The sequence below is a fragment of the Salmo salar genome, chromosome 01, assembly GCF_965601325.2.
Source record: "Salmo salar chromosome 01, fSalSal1, whole genome shotgun sequence".
Taxonomy (NCBI): Eukaryota; Metazoa; Chordata; class Actinopteri; order Salmoniformes; family Salmonidae; genus Salmo; species Salmo salar.
In genome coordinates this window covers 50,913,975-50,920,630 of record NC_138291.1, presented here as the reverse complement: position 1 = coordinate 50,920,630, position 6,656 = coordinate 50,913,975, and positions in this window count along the sequence as shown.

Here is a 6,656-nt window from a genome sequence, read left to right as displayed (position 1 = left end):
CCTTCTCCACTACTGTCCCGTCGATGGGGAGAGGTGCTCCCTCTGCTGTTTCCTGAAGTCCACGATCATCTCCTTTGTTTTGTTGACATTAAGTGAGAGGTTATTTTCCTGACACCACACTCCGAGGGCCCTCACCTCCTCCCTGTAGGCTGTCTCGTTGTTGTTGGTAGTCATGCCTACCACTGTAGTGTCGTCTGCAAACTTGATGATTGAGTTGGAAGCATGCATGGTCAAGCAGTCATGGGTGAACAGGAAGTACAGGAGAGGGCTGAGGACGCACCCTTGTGGGGCCCCAGTGTTGATCAGCGGGGTGGAGATCAAATCACATTTATTCATGAAGCCCTTCTTACATCAACTGATATCTCAAAGTGCTGTACAGAAACCCAGCCTAAAACCCCAAACAGCAATTAATGCAGGTGTAGAAGCATGGTGGCTAGGAAAAACTCCCTAGAAAGGCCAGAACCTAGGAAGAAACCTAGAGAGGAACCAGGCTATGAGGGGTGGCCAGTCATCTTCTGGCTGTGCCGGGTGGAGATTATAACAGCACATGGCCAAGATGTTCAAATGTTCATAGATGACCAGCAGGGTCAAATAATAATAATCACAGTGGTTGTCGAGGGTGCAACAGGTCAGCACCTCAGGAGTAAGTTGGCTTTTCATAGCCGATCATTCAGAGTATGTCTACCGCTCCTGCTGTCTCTAGAGAGTTGAAAACAGCAGGTCTGGGACAGGTAGCACGTCCGGTGAACAGGTCAGGTTTCCATAGCCACAGGCAGAACAGTTGAAACTGGAGCAGTAGCACGGCCAGGTGGACTGGGGACAGCAAGGAGTCATCAGGCCAGGTAGTCCTGAGGCATGGTCCTAGGGCTCAGGTCCCCCCGAGAGATAGAGAGAAAGAAAGAATTAGAGAGAGCATACTTAAATTCACACAGCACACCGGATAAGACAGGAGAAATACTCCAGATATAACAGACTGACCCTAGACCCCCGACACATAAACTGCTGCAGCATAAATCCTGGTGGCTGAGACAGGAGGGGTCGGGAGGCACTGTGGTCCCATCCGACGATACCCCCGGACAGGGCCAAACAGGCAGGATATAACCCCACCCACTTTGCCAAAGCACAGCCCCCACACCACTAGAGGGATATCTTCAACTACCAACTTACCATCCTGAGACAAGGCCGAGTATAGCCCACAAAGATCTCCGCCACGGCACAACCCAAGGGGGGGCACCAACCCAGACTGGAAGATCACGTCAGTGACTCAACGCACTCAAGTGACACACCCCTCCTAGGGACGGCATGGAAGAGCACCAGTAAGCCAGTGACTCAGCCCCTGTAATAGGGTTATAGGCAGAGAATCCCAGTGGAGAGAGGGGAACTGTCCAGGCAGAGACAGCAAGGGTGGTTCGTTGCTCCAGTGCCTTTCCGTTCACATTCACACTCCTGGGCCAGACTACACTCAATCATAGGACCTAGTGAAGAGATGAGTCTTCAATAAAGACTTAAAGGTTGAGACGAGTCTGCGTCTCTCACATGGGTAGGCAGACCATTCCATAAAATGGAGCTCTTGAGGAGAAAGCCCTGCCTCCAGGTGTTTGCTTAGAAATTCTTGTGACTGTAGCGTACGTGTAGGTATGAACGGCAGGACCAAATCGGAACGATAGGTAGGAGCAAGCCCATGTAATGCTTTGTAGGTTAGCAGTAAAACCTTGAAATCAGCCCTTGTAGAGCATTGCAGTAGTCTAACCTAGAAGTGACAAAAGCATGGATACATTTTTAAGCATAATTTTTGGACAGAAAGTTTCTGATTTTTGCAATGTTACGTAGATGGAAAAAAGCTGTCCTTGAAACAGTCTTGATATGATCATCAAAAGAGAGATCAGGGTCCAGAGTAATGCCGAGGTCCTTCACAGTTGTATTTCAGATGACTGTACAACCTTCTAGATTAATTGTCAGATTCAACAGAAGATCTCTTTGTTTCTTGGGACCTAGAACAAGCATCTCTGTTTTGTCCGAGTTTAAAAGTAGAACATTTGCAGCCATCCACCTCCTTATGTCTGAAACATAGGCTTCCAGCGAGGGCAATTTTTGGGCTTCACCATGTTTCATCGAAATGTACAGCTGTGTGTCATCTGCATAGCAGTGAAATTTAACATTATGTTTCCGAATGACATCACCAAGAGGTCAAATATATTGTGAAAACAATTGTGGTCCTAAAACGGAAACTTGAGGAACACCGAAATCTACAGTTGATTTGTCAGAGGACAAACCATCCACAGAGACAAACTAATATCTTTCCGACAGATAAGATCTAAACCAGGCCAGAACTTGTCCGTGTGAGACCAATTTGGGTTTCCAATGTCTCCAAAAGAATGTGGTGATCGATGGTATCAAAAGCAGCACTAAGGTCTAGGAGCACGAGGACAGATGCAGAGCCTCGGTCTGACGCCATTAAAAGGCCATTTACCACCTTCACAAGTGCAGTCCCAGTGCTATGATGGGGTTTAAAACCAGACTGAAGCATTTCGTATACATTGTTTGTCTTCAGGAAGGCAGTGAGTTGCAGCGCAACAGCTTTTTCAATTTTTTTGGAGAGGAATTAGAGATTCGATATAGGCCGATAGTTTTTTATATTTTCTCGGTCAAAGTTTGGCTTTTTCAAGAGAAGCTTTATTACTGCCACTTTTAGTGAGTTTGGTACACATCCGTTGGATAGAGAGCCATTTATTATGTTCAACATAGGAGGACCAAGCACAGGAAGCAGCTCTTAAGGACCTTAAATACATCTTAAATACATTGTATATTTAAGCGATAAGGCATGAGAGGGTGTGGTACATGGCCAATATACCACAGCTAAGGGCTGTTCTTAAGACCGACACATCGTGGAGTGCCTGGACACAGCCTTTGGCAGTGGTACATTACCCATATACTACAAACCCCCGAGGTGCCTTATTGTTAATATAAACTGGTTAACAATGTAATTAGAGCAGTAAAATAAAAGTTTTGTCATACCCGTGGTATATGGTCTGATATACCATGGCTGTCAGCCAATCAGCATTCAGGGCTCGAACCACCCAGTTTATAAAGACCTATGCCTAATTAACCTATTTCACTATAGTCCTTGGTTGTACCTGCACATTTATATACTGAACAAAAATATAAAAGCAACAATTTCAACGATTTTACTGAGTTACAGTTCATATAAGGAAATCAGTCAATTTAAAGAAATTCATTAGGCCCTAATCTATGAATTTTGTGACTGGGCAAGGGCGCAGCCATGGGTGGGGCCTGGGAAGTCACAGGCCCACCCACTGGGGAGCCAGGCCCAGCCAATCAGAATGAGATTTTCCCCACAAAGGGGCTTTATTACGGACAGAATACTTCTCAGTTTCATCAGCTGTCCGGGTGGCTGGTCTCAGACGAACCCGCAGGTGAAGAAGCCAGATGTGGAGGTCCTGGGTGGGCGTGGTTACACGTGGTCTGCTGTTGTGAGGTCGGTTGGACGTACTGCCAAATTCTCTTAAATGACGTTGGAGGCAGCTTATGGTAGAGAAATTAACATTCAATTCTCTGGCAACAGCTCTGTTGGACATTCCTGCAAACATTTTGGAGTGGTCTTTTATTGTCCCCAGCACAAGTTGCACCTGTGTAATGATCATGCTGTTTAATCATCTTCTGGATTATCTTGGCAAAGGAGAAATGCTCACTAACAAGGATGTAAACAAATTTGTGCAAAGAAATGTAGAGAAATTAGCTTTTTGTGCGTATGGAACATTTCCGGGTCTTTTACTGCCCCTCATGAAACATGGGACCAACACTTAACATGTTGCATTTAATATTTTTGGTCAGTATAGTTTACACACCACATGATGGTGCTATCTACAAGGACTAGAGGCAGGCTTCTTCATACACAGCACCAGTATTACAAATGTATAGCAATTATGTGAGAGTTAAAGAGTGACTGACCCTAAAAAACAACTAATCCCTTTGAAAATGGCCAATATGGCATCGGCATGAGTCAGAAAAATGTATTAAAGTGTCAAAATTGACTACAATGTGTAAATAGGATAATATTGGTCCTAATGTCAGTCTCGTCTAAAACTGAGTTTGGAACCTGAGTGTGTCACAACGAGTAAATGAAGGTTGGGTTTGGATTACAATAATAACAACAATTTATGCCCTCCTTTGCCAAGTTCCATGTGCAAATCGCCCCTCCGCCCACAGCTTCCCTCTGGCTCCAGTTCGACAATAAAGAGGTGGATTTGGCACATGCGCACTTGTTTAAAAACAATACTTCGATTCTTTCCAGACAAGGGATGGGCGTTTTACCTTTTTTGACTGTTCAAGTACTAGAGTACTCAACAACAAAAATACATAAAAAATGTGCGCATTTATCTATATGTCAACAGTGAGCAGCAATGCCTAATTTATCATAACCATTACAGATAGTGAATCCTAATTGCTAAATTGCCTCATACTGTACATTGTGCTCCAGTCCATACTGTCAAAAACAAGTTTACTTTAAGAAAACCACAAGTGAGGCTCTTATTGCTCAATCTAATTCGTGCTCATAGGCCTAACAGACACATGCTTAAACTCGCAAACTTTTGATAGACTTTAACAGCTGCATATTATCAAGATATCAAAGTGTCACCAACCAAAAGTTAACAATATGCCTATACCTCATTTCTTGAAAAGGCCTATAGCAGTGTTCAGCAAGATTAAGGAGTATTGCATTAATTGGAATGACTGCAAATCTGACAGACTTTTGTTTTTATTTAAAGATATAGCCTAATTGTATTATTATCTGTAGTAGAAGACAATGGGTTAGAAGAAGCCTACATTACCAACCCAAAAAGTAAAATGCAACATCCATTTATGTCCAGCTATGTAAACTCTTAACATTGATTTACCCTGCAATAGATGTTGTTCAATTGGTAAAATTAATTTGTCTCTTCTTCTAATGTCACTTAATGTGCAACTCCACCACTTTTCAACAAAATTTTTATTATATCCAGCACAATACCGGTGTCTACATACACTAAGTCGACAGTTTATTAGGTACACCCATCTAGTACCTGGCTAGTACCTCCAGAACAGTCTGAATTCATTGGGGAATGGAAATGTTTCTCAATTGGTATCAAGGTACCTTACATGTGCCAGGAAAACATTCCCCACACCATTACATCTCCGCCACCAGCCTGTACCGTTAACCTCTCTGGGCCAGTGGGACGCTTGCATCCCACCTACTCAACAGCCAGTGTAATCCCGTGGCGCGATATTCAAATACCTTAGAAATGCTATTACTTCAATTTCTCAAACATATGACTATTTTACACCATTTTAAAGACAAGACTCTCGTTAATCTAACCACACTGTCCGATTTCAAAAAGGCTTTACAACGAAAGCAAAACGTTAGATTATGTCAGCAGAGTACCCAGCCAGAAATAATCAGACACCCATTTTTCAAGCTAGCATATAATGTCACATAAACCCAAACTACAGCTAAATGCAGCACTAACCTTTGATGATCTTCATCAGATGACAATCCTAGGACATTATGTTATACAATACATGCATGTTTTGTTCAATCAAGTTCATATTTATATAAAAAACCAGCTTTTTACATTAGCATGTGACTAGCATGTGACTAGCATTCCCACCGAACACTTCCGGTGAATTTATTAAATTACTCACGATAAACGTTCACAAAAAACATAACAATTATTTTAAGAATTATAGATACAGAACTCCTTTATGCACTCGCTATGTCTGATTTTAAAATAGCTTTTCGGTGAAAGCACATTTTGCAATATTCTGAGTAGATAGCCCGGCCATCACAGGCTAGCTATTTTGACACCCACCAAGTGTGGTACTCACCAAACTCCGATTTACTATTAGAAAAGTTTGATTACCTTTGCTGTTCTTCGTCAGAATGCACTCCCAGGACTTCTACTTCAATAACAAACGTTGGTTTGGTTCCAAATAATCCATAGTTATATCCAAATAGCGGCGTTTTGTTCATGCGTTCAAGACACTATCCGAAGGGTAAAGAAGGGTGACGCGCCCGACGCGTTTCGTGACAAAAAAATTCAAAATATTCCATTACCGTACTTCGAAGCATGTCAAACGCTGTTTAAAATCAATTTTTATGCTATTTTTCTCGTAAAAAAGCGATAATATTCCGACCGGGAGTCGTTGTTTTCGTTCAAAGAGAGAGAAAGTAAACATGGTGTCGGCTCGTGCACACGCCTCCAGTCTCATTGTCCTCAGATCGACCACTTACAAAATGCGCTAATGTTTTTCAGCCAGGGCCTGCAAAGCCACCATTCATCGTTCTGGCGCCTTCTGAGAGCCTATGGGAGCGTTAGAAAATGTCACGTCATGCCAGAGATCCCCTGTTTTGGTTAGAGATGATCAAGAAGGCCAAGAAAAAGTCAGAGAGAGCGCTTCCTGTTTGGAATCTTCTCAGGTTTTGGCCTGCCAAATGAGTTCTGTTATACTCACAGACACCATTCAAACAGTTTTAGAAACTTTAGGGTGTTTTCTATCCAAATCAAACAATTATATGCATATTCTAGTTACTGGGCAGGAGTAGTAACCAGATTAAATCGGGTACGTTTTTTATCCGGCCGTGCAAATACTGCCCCCTA